Genomic DNA, 14,983 nt, shown 5'->3' on the forward strand with positions numbered 1-14,983 from the left:
CTTCTTCTTTGGCAATCACTCGTAACCGAGTAAGATTGTCTTCCTTAAACACTGAGTCTTCCTTAACAATGAGTCCATAAGTGACTGTGGAGGCCAATTCTGGACCCACACGTCCTTCCACAGTGGGGACATTGGTGTTGGGATTTTTATATCTCACCAGCTGCAAGGAGCAGCACAATGGTTGTTGACATCATGTGATGTCTGTGAGCGTGAGACAGGAAGTCTCTGCTTGTTCTCAAGTAACTGGAGAGTTACTTTCACTTCTGAGTGAAGTCAGAGTCGAGTCCTACTTCTGTGCTTGCTGCTCAGGAGAACAGACATGTCGGATGAGAGCTGCGTGTACAGTCTGTAAATAAAGTAGTGAGTAGACTACTGACTGTCTCTTTCTTCTGTGATGGGATACCAGAAGACGAGTGTGCTCCTCTCAGGATGGAGGGATCGCTTATTACCGGTCTCTCTGGACTGAGGGCAATTTCCAGCCAGAGAGTGACCACCGGAGAGAAGCCTCGTGTCTTGGGAAGGTGGCACCCTTCCCGGGGGCGGGAGCTGATCACAGTGTGGATTTGCCAAGCGTGCCTTCCACTTAGCAAGTTACTCCCTTGCGTTCTGAGTTTGAGTGTCTTCAAAGTCCATGACACCTTTGGTAAAGACTGTTTTCCAACTGGAGCGCTTGCAGGCCAGTGTTTCCCAGTTGTCGGTGGCACCACAGACATTGCATACTTCATAATATAGATCACAACAGCACATTCCTGCAATGGATGGTCCTGACTTAGGCAGCAGTCCTAGGCAAGTTTACCTGGGCATAAGCCCCAGGGCATTTAATTATGTGTAAACGTATCTAAGAATGCACCGCAAGCCCTGTTGAAAGCAATGGTAGAGGATGAAGTCTGTGATCCTGTGGAGCAGAGATGGAGAACTCTCCAGGTGTTGTTGGCCAGGGCTGGTGGGAATTTGAGTGCAGCAGCATCTGCTTCCACACTCCAGCTGTAAACAACTAAATCCCACTGAACACTGAGAGATTTCCTTCTGAGGAAGCCAACATAGGCTCAAGCTGTTTATCATGGATACCTTAAACCGTTCAGATTTCCCAATAGGATTTACAGTATGATCCTCTTCATTAAAGGATAGCTCAGTCAGTAGAGCCTGAGACTCTTTATCTCAGGGTTGTGGGTTTGAGCCCTATGTTGGGTGAAATATTCTTGCATTGCAGGGGGTTGGACTTGATGACCCTCATGGTCCCTTCCAACTCTACATTTCTATGATTCTATATTTATTCAGAAGCAAGCCCCACCAGGTCACTTGGAATAACTCCCAAGTAAGTGTAAATGGGATTGGATTATGTGCTTATCTCTTTTGGAAGGAAGCAGCCTTTATAATATTATTATTATTATTATTATTATTATTATTATTATTATTATTATTATTATTATTATTATTATTATTATTATCATGCCTGTATCTCACCTTTCCTTCCAGGAGCTCAGGATGGCACACATTGTTCTCTTCCCATTTTATCCCCACAACAACCCTGTGAGGTAGCTTAGGTTGAAAGTTGAGGCCCAAGATCATCCAATGAGCTTCATGGCTGGGTGGAGATTTGAACCTTGGTCTCCCAGGTCCTAGCCCAACCCTCTAACCACTACACCATACTGTGTTAAAAATGGTTTACAGTGGTACCTCTGGTTATGAACTTACCATATTTTTCGCTCCATAAGACTCACCTGGCCATAAGACTCACCTAGTTTTTAGAGGAGGAAAACAAGAAAAAAATATTCTGAATGAAACAGTGGATGTATGATTTTTGTGGTTCATGCTGTGGCCACAGACATGTGATTTGACGGTGAGTTTGGGGTAGCCCAATGCAAAAATCCTGAGGATCCATGTGGATCCGTGCTTTGTAACCACGTTTTTGCGCCATTGCGGCCCCACGCAACAGTGTGTGCGTGATTTTTTTGGTGCAGGCTGTAGCCATGGACATGCTATGTGATCTGATGGTGAATTTGGGGTGACCCAATGCAAAAATCATGAGAAGAGAAGACTCCCTGGAAAAGACCCTGATGTTGGGAAAGATTGAGGGCAGAAGGAGAAGGGGACGACAGAAGACAAGATGGTTGGACAGTGTTCTTGAAGCTACCAGCATGAGTTTGACCAAACTGCGGGAGGAAGTGGAAGACAGGAATGCCTAGCGTGCTCTGGTCCATGGGGTCACGAAGAGTCGGACTTGACTAAACGAATAAACAACAACAACAAATGCAAAAATCATGAGGATCCATGTGGATCTGTGCTTTGTAACCATGTTTTTGAACCTTTGAAGCCCCAGGAAAGAGTGGGTGCGTGATTTTTTTGGTGCAGGCTGTAGCCATGGACATGCTATGTGATATGATGGTGAATTTGGGGTGAATTTGGAGTGACCCAATGTAAAAATCCTGAGGATCCATGGGCTTTTACCTCCCCCCTCCCAGGCAGCCTCCTTTATCGCGTCCCTTATCTCTTTCCCGATCCCACCGATCAGCTGCTTCCTTTCAACACTCCCTTCCCTCTTGTTTGCCTTAGTGTCTTTTCCTTAGCTGGAGCAGTTTTTTGCTCCTCCTTTTCTTCTAATTTCTTTCCTCATTGATTTAGTCTTCCCGTCTCCTCTCCTTGCAAGTTTGCTGTCTTTACCTCCCCCTTCCCAGGCAGCCTCCTTTATCAATAGAGTCCCTTATCTCCCTCCCCAATGGCTTGCTGATCAGCTGCTCAGTTGCTTTGTTTCAACACCCCCTTCCCTCTTTCAAAATAAATAAATAAAGCATGATCTGCTTTTTGCCCCTGGGCAATTCGGCTCCAGGGACCACACATTCGCTCCATAAGACGCGCAGACATTTCCCCTTACTTTTTGGGAAGAAAAAAGTGTGTCTTATGGAGCGAAAAATATGGTAATTCGTTCCAGAGGTCCGTTCTTCACCTGAAACCGTTCTTCACCTGAGGTACCACTTTAGCTAATGGGGCCTCCTGCTGCCGCCATGCCGCCGGCGCGTGATTTCTGTTCTCATCCTGGGGCAAAGTTCTTAACCCGAGGTACTACTTCCGGGTTAGCGGAGTCTGTAACCCGAAATGTTTGTAACCCTGAGGTGTTTGGAACCCGAGGTACCACTGTACTTACACACTCTTCAAAGGTCTGGTTCTTGTGCTTTCCCATTCATCAGTTTGAAAAGTTGCACAGGCAGTAAAGCTTAGCTTAGTTACAAAGTGGTAAAAGTTTCAAGATTATTGATGCAGTGGCTGGTGAGAGCTGTGTGGTTCAGTTGGAGCAACCAACTCAGGCCTCTTCTCATGCTGAACTTCCCAGGTAGAATGTGGCGGGGTGGGGGGTGGGGACAATAGGCTTGATTACCTATTTCCTCCCAAGATAAGAGAAGTGACATGGCTAAGCCTGGCAGAACAGCTTACTCTGTGGTATTAATAACACATTAATCAGATTTAAGCATATTGGCTATATTACAGGAAGCCTCCCCTTCATGGATCACTGCCTTGCCGTGGCGAAGGGGCTTGAATAACTCAGAGAAGCTATGAACTATGCCGAGCAGGGCACCCAAGATAAACAGGTCATAGTGGAGAGTTTTGACCAAACGTGATCCACCTGGAGGAGGAACCGGCAAGCCACTCCAGTATCCCTGCCAAGAAAACTCCATGGATAAAGACAACAGGCATATAAAAGTTATGACGCTGGAAGATGAGCCCCTCAGGTGGGAAGGCATCCAACATGCTATTGAGGAAGAGCGGAGGACAAGTACAAGTAGATTCAGAGCTGATGAAGCGACTGGGCCAAAGCCGAAAGGACGCTCAGTTGCGGATATGCCTGGAAGCGAAAGGAAAGTCCAATGCTGTAAAGAAAAATATTGCATAGGAACCTGGAATGTAAGAACCATGAACCTGGGTAAGTTGGATGTGGTCAAAAATGAGATGGCAAGAATAAATATTGACATCCTGGGCATCGGCTTCCGGTTCCGGTCGCGGACAGTGAGGAAGCGCAGAAAGCCCTCTCTAGGCTTTCTGAACAACGCGGAGGCTTGGGGGAGCCGCAAAGGCACTGCGCCCCCCAAAAATCCCAAGGGGGAGACCCTTGGGGGACAGGCTGCCCAGCAGCGTGGGAGCGGTTTCACTGTTTTTTTCGGTCTTCTCTGGGAGAGAGGGCGCGAGGACGACGAGACCGTGAGCGCAAGTGGGAAAGTGCCGACTCCGCGTTGTGATGCCTCGAGCTTCCACTGGGAAAGGCGACGGGCTTCCATAAGGATGAGAATGGGTTCTCCAGTGTGTTTGGCGTTTATCTTAAATTGAAGGTCTTAGGATTTAAACTGTGAGGACCCTGGTTGCCTATGGTTGTATATTCGGAGTTCATTCGGTGAAGGATTTAAAATGGCACAGGAAACAAAGTTGCAGGAATAAGGAGGAACTTTTCACCAGTCTGACTGAGTGAGTATTGAAAGCCCTATGGCAGTGTAGCCTGGGGTAATTCCATGACGATATTACAAGAACAAGGTATAAAGCAATAAAGAAGATGCCAAGTGGAAACCTTTAATTAATCCCACTCATGTGTTTTCCCTGCCTTCCCGTTGCCTTTCCGCTCTTTTCAAGAAGTCCCCTCGGTCTGGGAGGAAACCCCCGGTAAAAACCTGGGAAAAAACTCATTGAATAGACACTTTATAATTCTGGCATGGATGTTTAGAACCTGAAGTAGAGTGAAGGGGTGCACAGACCGCCTGAAGAAGGCTTAAAGAGACTCACTTCCAACGTATAATTTTTACTCTTCTCTCACCCCTTTTTACTTTCCTAAACTACGTCTAAATTTGGACTATTAAACTTGGATTACTATATGGACTGTTAAGATCATTCTAAACCCTGGTGTTTGACCTTTGTGGACATTTGGATATTCCTTTGCTCGGCTTCCCTCTCAAAGAACAATATTTAAATTAAGCGGCAAAATAAGTGGAGTGCCGCGAGAGTCAGTTTGTGGTTTCTTTTTCTTCTCCCTGTTGTCGCCGGACTGAGCTGATAAGTAGCTGAGGAATAGACTATAGTGGTCCGGACGGAAAGAAGTCGATGAAGTGCTAACCCGGAAGCAGACTGTCCCCGTCTTCCCCCTACTCCTTACCCTACTCTCACCCTTGTTACCTTTGTTTCCTCTCTGGGCTTACTGATAATTATCAGATTAGTTGATATATTCGGCTATAACTGAGCAAAACCCTGGGTGGGAATAAGCACTGCTATTAAAACACCTCTGTTTTTTGGGGATAATATTGGATATAGTAGCGTAATCCGACTACTTGATCGTCTAAATACTTGGTATGCTTGGTAGTGGGAAAGGATTCAGGCTACGCCCGGCTCCTTTGGTTTGCTATAAGTATATTAGGGTATTGATCTTAAAACCACATAAGAGCAGGGTAAAAGGAGCCACGCTGAAGTTAACAAAAGAGACTTAAGGAATCTGAAGAAAAAGATTGTGAGCCCTTTAAGGGAGAGATTTGATTGAAAATGGCGGGGAGGAACGGGAAAAGGGGGGAGGGACACCAGGGGAGAGGAAGACTTCACGGCAAGAAGAAACTAAAGAGATTAAAGATCTAGACATTTTATGGTTAAAGATAAAAGAGGAGTTCAAACAAAATGAACAACGTATGGAAAATAAATTAGAAGAAATGCAGGAGTCGATTGACAAAAAGATAGAGGGAGCAGTTGGAGAACTTTCAATTAAAATTCAAGAATTGTCAACTAAATCTAAAATAATTGAAGAAACCAACAAAAAAATACAGAGAGAGATGAGAGAGCAGAAAAGGGAGACAGAAAGAATTAAGGAGGAGGTGAGAGAGGTAAATAAAGCACAAGAGAGGATCTGGGATAGCTTAGCTATGTCAGAGATGTGACAGAAACAACTTCACCTAAAATTTAGGGGAGTAGGTGAGGAAACGAATGAAGATATAAAAAGGAAAATGATAAAGGAATTATCCAGGTGGTTGGGAGTAAGAGAGGAGGAGGTGGCCCTCTCTATAGAGAACGCATTTAGAATAAAGATGACCCCGCAACAAGTAAAGGCAAAGAAACTCCTTGGAGACTGTTTAGTGATCTTTAACTCTGATAAGATGAAAAATCTAATTCTGAAAACGAGCTACCAAAAAAAATTAACAATTGATGGCAGACCTATCATTATTTATAAAGAAATTCCAGTAAGATTGTTACGTAAGAGAGAAGGGTATAAACAAATAGTAGGCGTTTTAAAAAGAAACGATATACAATATAGATGGGAGTTCCCTGAAGGGATCACCTTTTTTTATAAAGACAAAAAATTTAAACTGATGAATATTCAAGAGGTGGAGAAATTTATGAGAAGGTACGAGAAAGAACTCGGCAAGGTTGAGAATAGGTTGAAGGATAGGGAGGGTGGGGGAGATGAAAGGAAAAGAGGGAGGGAGAGGAGAGGAGAGGAGAGGAGAGAAAGATGAGAGGGAAGAGGAAGAAGAAGCTGAAGAGGAGGAAGCCGCGGTGGGAGAGGAGGCGGCAGAAGAGGAGGAACCCTCAGAGAGTAGAGGCTCTAGATTATAAGCTTGACAACCGTTTAGAACACATAGAAGCTAAAAATAACACCACCGCTGAAACTTCTGTCTTGGAACGTGAATGGGCTAAATGAAAAATTTAAAAGGAATAAAATTGAAAAGGCTTTGAAAAACAAGAACTACGATGTAATTTGCTTTCAAGAGACGCATATAGCTAAAAAACACAAACATATTTTGATAAACAAAAAATTAGGAGTGGAGTTCATTAACTCGGATGTGAATAAAAAGAAAGGTGTGGCGATTTATGTTAAGGAGAAATGGGACCCGGCACTAATTTGCAAAGATGAGGAAGGGAGAATACTGGGAATACAACTTAATTATCAAGGGGAAAAAATCAATGTGGTGACGGTTTATGCCCCAAACACAAATAAAACAGAGTTTTTTGTAAAATTAGAACAAATTTTGTTAGACTTAGAAGATCATAAATTAATTCTGCTTGGAGATATGAACGGGGTACCATTACCAGAAATTGATAAAAGTGGGAAAAAAGGGGAAATTGAATCAAGGGAAGCTCCCAAGATCATTTAGTAATCTTGAGGAAAATCTAGACCTAATTGATATATGGAGGCATAAAAACCCCATAACGAAGCAATTTACGCATTTTTCAGAACCCCACCAGAGTTGGGGCAGAATTGATCAGATTTGGATATCGAGGGTACTCTCGACAAGAATAACGAAATGTGACATACAACCCAGAACCCTGTCTGATCACTGTCCAATAACTTTGGAATTAAAGTATGGGATATCGGGACCATATAGGTGGAGGATGAATGAATATTTGCTCGAAGTGGAGGAGGTGATAGAAAAAGCCAAAAGTACCCTGAAAAGTTATTTTGACTTAAATTTGAACAAGGATACTCCAATAGATATAGTCTGGGATGCCAGTAAGGCAGTGTTAAGGGGTTTTCTAATACAACAAAACAACTACAGAAGGAAACTAAGAGAAAATAAAAAAGAGGAAATCCTTATCCAGCTAAGGGATTGCGAGAAAAAACTAATAATAAACCCGGGAGATGAAAAGATTAAGCAAACATCCAAAATACTGCAATCACAATACTCTGCAATATTAAACCAAGAAGTAGAATGGGGAATTAAATTTATGAAGCAAAAATATTTTGAATCAGCAAATAAAACGGGGAGACTACTGGCGTGGCAATTAAGAAAAAGGAAAAAGCAAAATGTGATTAATAAAATAACGCTGGAGGATACAATAATAAAAGACCCAGGTGAAATAGAAAAAAAGTTTCTCCAATTCTTTGAAAAGTTATATGAAAAAGGAGAGGAAGATAATGCAGAAATAGGAAAATATGTGGAAGAATGCAGAGGGGAGTACTTAACTGATATGGAAAGAGCTCAATTAAACAAGAGGATTACAATGGATGAAATTAAGGAAGCCATTAAAAGGATGAAACCCGGGAAAACACCTGGCCCGGACGGTTTGTCCTCAAAGTATTGTAAGATCTTAGGGGAATATCTTGCCCCGGTGCTTAGCGATGTTATTAACAATGTTTTACAAGGTGGGAAGATCCCTGACTCATGGAAGGAAGCACATATTACCTTAATACCAAAAGCAGATACGGAAAAAATGGATATAAAAAATTACAGACCGATATCGCTGCTCAACTGTGATTATAAAATCTTCGCAGATATCATGGCAAATAGACTTAGGAAATGCCTAATGAAACTAATACATAAGGACCAAGCGGGATTTCTTCCCAATAGGCAATTAAAAGAAAACATACGGCACATAATAAATGTTATTGAGTACTTAGATCTTAGGATTGACATACCGGCGGCGTTAATTTTCATCGATGCCGAAAAGGCCTTCGACAATGTCTCTTGGAAGTTTTTAATCCAATGCATGAAAAAAGCAGGAATAGAAGGTCCCTTTTTAGAGGGTATTAAAGCAATATACTCGGATCAAAGGGCTCAGCTGATAATCAATAATAACCTCTCCAGTTCTTTTACAATCGCAAAAGGTACAAGACAGGGATGCCCGCTGTCTCCCCTTTTATTTATTATGGTTCTGGAAATAATTGCAAACAAAATAAGGGAAACAGCAAATATAAGAGGTATAAAAATTGGACAAAAAGAATATAAATTAAAGGCTTATGCCGATGATCTGGTACTGGCATTAGAAGACCCAATAGAAAGCGCTTGCAACGCCCTAGAGTTGTTAGAGGTATTTGGCAAACTGTCCGGGTTCAAGTTAAACAAAAAGAAAACGAAAATATTAACTAAAAATCTAACCGAAGATGGTAAGAACCAGTTAGAGTTAAAAACAGGTATTAAAGTAGTGAAAAGGGTAAAATATCTGGGAATATGGATCTCCCCGAAAAATATAAACTTAGTAGAGGATAACTATACTAAGGTTTGGAATGAAATCAAGAAAGACCTAGATACATGGAACAGGCTGAAACTATCCTGGACAGGAAGGATGGCTGCGATCAAGATGAGCATTCTTCCAAGACTACTGTTTCTGTTCCAGAATATCCCAGTAATCAGAGGCACGGCCTGTTTCAAGAAGTGGCAAAAAATATTAGCTAAATTTATATGGCAAGGAAAAAGAGCTAGAATTAAATTTAAACTCCTCACGGATTTAAGGGAAAGAGGGGGTTTTGCCGTTCCTAACTTAAGGCTATACTACGAGGCTGCTTGCCTCTCTTGGATAAAAGATTGGGCAATCTTGAAAAACACAGATTTGTTGGACTTGGAGGGGTTTAACATTAGATTCGGCTGGCATGCCTATTTATGGCATGATAAGGGGAAAATTCACAAAGAGTTCTCTAACCATATTATTAGAGGCCCGCTAATTGAAGTCTGGAACAGAAATAAAAAGCTCATTGAAAAATATACCCCCTGGTGGCTCTCCCCAATTGACATTTTGATAATTAAAAAATTAAATCTAGAGGGTGAAAGATGGACGTACAAAGATCTTTTAGTTAAATCAGAAAGGGGGTGGAAAATTAGACCGTATGAAGAACTTAAGGATAAACTAGCTGGTTGGATACAATTCCACCAAATTAACGCGCTGTGGTATGAACACAAAAAAAAAAAGGGATGAGTGAAAAAAAGTCCAGATATCAGGTGGAAATTCTAGAGAGCAACACTAAACTCCTCTCAAAAATGTATAATCAATTGCTGGACTGGGAAACTAAAGACGAACAGGTGAAAGGTGTTCTGATTAAATGGTCTAGAGACCTGGGATATAACTTGGAACAGGACAGATGGGAGAAGCTATGGAAGAGTGGAATGAAGTTTACAGCTTGTGCCACTCTCCAAGAAAACTTAAAAAAAATGATGTATCGTTGGTACATCACCCCGGCAAGACTGGGAAAGATGTACAAGACCGGAGATAGCACATGCTGGAAATGCAAAACTACAGAAGGCAATTTTTTCCACATGTGGTGGACTTGTGATGAGGTGAAAAAATTTGGGGGTCAAATTTACGATGAATTAAAGAAAATATTGAAATACACCTTCACCAAAAAACCTGAAGCGTTCCTCTTAGGTATGATTGGAGAGGAGATGAAAAGTGAAGACCAAACATTTTTCCAATATGCAACGGTGGCGGCAAGGATTCTGTTAGCGCAAAATTGGAAAACCCCTAACATACCTACGGTTGGAGAATGGCGGATGAAACTATTTGATTATATTGAATTAGCGAGACTGACACAGAAGATTAGGTATCAAAAAAATGTAAAGCTAAAAAATGATTGGGATAAATTTTTAAATTATATTGAAGATAATTTGGGATTTAAAAAAAAAATAACAGTGGACGGAATGTAAAACCTGCAATGTATATAGTTATTACAACATAACTGCAGAATGGTTATAAGCTTACTAAACCTAAACCGAGATGGAAGGAAGACAATGTGTAATGTCTGTAGTTTTGTCTTTTTCTATATCTATTTTTCTATTCTTTCTCTTTCCTTAATTTCTTTTTTTTACCTATGTATTTTTATCCCTTAAATGGTTGTATGTTTTGGTTGATGTAATTTGTAAGAACTAATAAAAAGATATTAAAAAAAAAAAAAGACATCCTGGGCATCAGTGAACTAAAATGGACGGGAATGGGTGAATTCAGTTTGGCTGACCATCATATCTACTACTGTGGGCAAGAAACCCGTAAAAGAAATGGAGTGGCCCTCATAGTCAACAAAAGAGTGGTGAAAGCTGTACTGGGATGCAATCTCAAAAATGATAGAATGATCTCGATACGAATGCAAGGCAGACCTTTTAACATCACAGTAATCCAAGTTTATGCACCAACTACTGGTGCTGAAGAAACTGAAATTGACCAATTCTATGAAGACTTACAACACCTTCTAGAAGTGACACCAAAGAAGGATGTTCTTCTCATTATAGGGGATTGGAATGCTAAAGTAGGGAGTCAAGAGATAAAAGGAACAACTGGCAAGTTTGGCTTTGGAGATCAAAACGAAGCAGGGCAAAGGCTAATAGAGTTCTGCCAAGAGAACAAGCTGGTCATCACAAACACTCTTTTCCAACAACACAAGAGACGACTCTACACATGGACATCACCAGATGGGCAGCATCGAAATCAGATTGATTATATTCTCTGCAGCCAAAGACGGAGAAGCTCTATACAGTCAGCAAAAACAAGACCTGGAGCTGACTGTGGCTCAGATCATCAGCTTCTTATAGCAAAATTCAAGCTTAAACTAAAGAAAGTAGGAAAAACCACTGGGCCGGTAAGATACAATCTAAATCAAATCCCTTATGAATACACAGTGGAAGTGAGGAACAGGTTTAAGGATTTAGATTTGCTGGACAGAGTGCCTGAAGAACTATGGATGGAGGCTCACAACATTATACAGGAGGCAGCAACGAAAACCATCCCAATGAAAAGGAAATGCAAGAAAGCAAAGTGGCTGTCCAACGAGGCCTTACAAATAGCAGGGGAGAGAAGGCAAGCAAAATGTGAGGGAGAAAGTGAAAGATACAGGAAATTGAATGCAGATTTCCAAAAATTAGAAAGGAGAGAAAAGAAGGCTTTCTTAAACGAGCAATGCAAAGAAATAGAGGGAAACAACAGAATGGGAAGAACCAGAGATCTGTTCAAGAAAATTGGAGATATGAAAGGAACATTTCGTACAAAGATTATCATAATAAAGGACAAAAGTGGTAAGGACCTAACAGAAGCAGAAGACATCAAGAAGAGGTGGCAAGAATACATGGAGGAATTATACCAGAAAGATATGGTACACCCAGGTAGTGTGGTTGCTGACCTTGAGCCAGACATCCTGGAGAGTGAAGTCAAATGGGCCTTAGAGAGCACTGCAAATAACAAAGCCAGTGGAAGTGATGCTATTCCAGCTGAACTATTTAAAATTTTAAAAGATGATGCTGTTAAGGTGCTACACTCAATATGCCAGCAAGTTTGGAAAACTCAGCAGTGGCCAGAGGATTGGAGAAGATCAGTCTACATCCCAATCCCAAAGAAGGGCAGTGCCAAAGAATGCTCCAACTACCGCACAATTGCACTCATTTCACACGCTAGCAAGGTTATGCTTAAAATTCTACAAGGGAGGCTCAAGCAGTATGTGAACCGAGAACTCCGAGAAGTGCAAGCTGGATTTAGAAGAGGCAGAGGAACCAGAGACCAAATTGCAAACATGCGCTGGATTATGGAGAAGGCTAGAGAGTTCCAGAAAGACATCTACTTCTGCTTCATTGACTATGCAAAAGCCTTTGACTGTATCGACCACAGCAAACTATGACAAGTTCTTAAAGAAATGGGAGTGCCTGATCACCTCATCTGTCTCCTGAGAAATCTCTATGTGGGACAAGAAGCTACAGTTAGAACTGGATATGGAACAACTGATTGGTTCAAAATTGGGAAAGGAGTACGACAAGGCTGTATATTGTCTCCCTGCTTATTTAACTTATATGCAGAATTCATCGTGCGAAAGGCTGGGCTGGATGAATCCCTAGCCGGAATTAAGATTGCCAGAAGAAATATCAACAACCTCAGATATGCAGATGACACAACCTTGATGGCAGAAAGTGAGGAGGAATTAAAGAACGAACGAATGAATGAATGAATTTATTAATACGGTCACAGACCAGCGTCAACACACACAATATCACAAATCATAAAAAAGAAAAATATCAGAAATACAGAGGACAATATGAATATAACAAGGATTTAAATATAAAAAAATTAAAATTAATTATCAGCGTGCCCCCTGTAATTAGCATTTAGGGGTTTGGTCATTATAGGATACCACTTGCTTCCTGCGATTAATTGCAGACGCACAGAATTTGGCTACATTTAATGTGGTCTTGGGATTCTTGTCCTCTAGCAGTAGTTTTAAACTATGGTGTTCCGAATCTTTCCTGGACTTTTGCAAAACAGGTGTAATAAAAGTCAAGCGTATATCCTCATAAAGACGACAGCGTAACAGTACATGTGAAGCAGTTTCAACTTCCAACGAGCCACAAGGGCAGACCCGTGCTGTGTATGGTTTACCCTCAAATCTGCCCTGAAGTAAGGCAGAAGGGAGAACGTTGAATCTGGCGAGGGTAAAAGCCCGTCTGTATTTGGGTACCTGAAGACCTGACAGATAGTTAGCTGGAGAGAAACCTCTCCCATGGTCCCTTATTGCTGGATGTTTGATCATTTCGCTCATGTGGCATTGTAATTCTACGTCCCAGATATGCTGGCGAATTGTAGTCCTAGCTTTCTCGAAGCCTGTTACTGTCAGGGTCTGCTGTGGGATCCCCAAGCCTTTAAGCTTTTCCAGCAGTGTAGCTTTCCATTTGGATTGGTAGGTATCTAATAAGGTTAAAGGTGCCAGCCCAACCGGGAAGAAAATAAGCTTTAGCCAATAATGGATCTTCAATATCCATATCCGAGTACTGATAGGAATTTGCCCAACCTCCAAACGGACCGCTATGTTGGATACGCAAGAGGGGATCCCCAGCAGGCAGCGGAAAAACTTAGTTTGGAATGCCTCTAAGAGAGTAAGGTTTTTAAAGCTGCAGATCTGGGATCCATATAACAATTGTGGTAGTATTTTGGCAGCAAAGACCTGGGAGGCTGCCGGTATGTGTTGGCCCCCTTTCCCATAGAAGAATCTTAATAACGCTTTGGTAGATCTTTCTGCATTTGCAATAGTATTATTAATCTGAAAGCGCCAGGAGCCCCTTTCCTGGAAGGTTACACCCAGGTATTTAAAGGTTGCTACCTGTTCTATTAAGAAATTGTCTATTCTCCATTTGTGCCTCCTCCTTTTTTTAGATTTTGGATTTGTTGATTTTGGATTTGTTGTAGTTAATTGTTAGTTGTTTGATGCTGCAGTATTTGGTAAGAGATCTCAAAAGTTTTCTTAATCCAACACAAGAAAAAGAAATTAAAACTGTGTCATCCGCATATAAAAGGACCGGGAGGGGCATACCAGCCAATTTGGGGGGGTGGGCATTTTCTTTCTCCATATTTCCTACTAGCGAGTTGATATAGAAGTTAAATAAAGTAGGCGCAAGGACACACCCTTGCCTGACCCCCTGATGGATTTGGATTTCCTTGGATAGGTGGCCCTGTCGGTCACACCTTACCCGGATCCGTGTATTTTCATATAGACTGTGGATGAGATACAGTAAGCGTTTGTTTATATTTGCGGCGCTTAGCTTTCCCCAAAGCCTGTCCCTCGGTATTAAATCAAAAGCAGATTTGAAATCTATAAAGGCCACGTATAGGGAACCTCCTTTTCTTGATGTATATTTCTCCGCAAGATGTTGGAGAACAAGGCCTAAAACCAGCCTGTGCTTCTGAAAGAATGTGGTCTTGTTCCAACCAGTCCACTAATTTGTCGCATAGTTGGGCAGCGTACAGTTTGCTAATGATACTTAGGAGGCTGATTGGCCTGTAATTAGCCAGATCTGATCGGCTCCCTTTCTTGAATAAAGGGATGATGATTGCTAATCCCCAGTCCTCAGGGATACTGGCCGATTGATCTATGCTGGTAAATAGGGCAGCTAGCACAGGGGCCCACCATTCAACATTAGCCTTAAGGAGTTCCGGTGTAATGTTGTCTACGCCGGGTGCTTTTCCAGGTTTAAGGGATTGGATGAGCCTATAGATCTCTTCAGTTGCTACTGGGGGCCATTCGGCGCCAATATCACTCGGAGCTGGGGGCAGGGCCTGCAGATGTTGATTTGATGTATATAATGATAGAAAGTAAGCCTCCCAAATCCCAACTGGTATAGTATAATCAATTTCAGTCGGGGAGTCTTGCCAACTTTTCGCGACTATTTTCCAAAAGGTGGCTGAGTCTTTCCTTCGAGAGGCCTCTAATAAACATTGCCACTCCCCCCTTTGGGCCTGAAGCTTTTTCTTTTTAATCAGATCTTTATATTTACGTTTGGCTTTGAAC

The 14,983-nt window shown here is 41.9% G+C and overlaps 2 long non-coding RNA genes across 2 annotated transcripts in view; one reads left to right on the forward strand and one right to left on the reverse strand.

The window, feature by feature from the left end:
- Positions 1-14,983, reverse strand: part of LOC310697737 — an 895,058-nt gene that overhangs the window by 371,740 nt on the left and 508,335 nt on the right. The gene's annotated exons all lie outside the window — the stretch shown is intronic.
- The window catches only part of LOC310697740, an 873,530-nt gene that overhangs the window by 156,206 nt on the left and 702,341 nt on the right, over positions 1-14,983 (forward strand). The gene's annotated exons all lie outside the window — the stretch shown is intronic.

This window comes from Podarcis liolepis, assembly GCF_965112155.1.
Source record: "Podarcis liolepis genome assembly, chromosome: W".
In the NCBI taxonomy this organism is placed as follows: domain Eukaryota; kingdom Metazoa; phylum Chordata; class Lepidosauria; order Squamata; family Lacertidae; genus Podarcis; species Podarcis liolepis.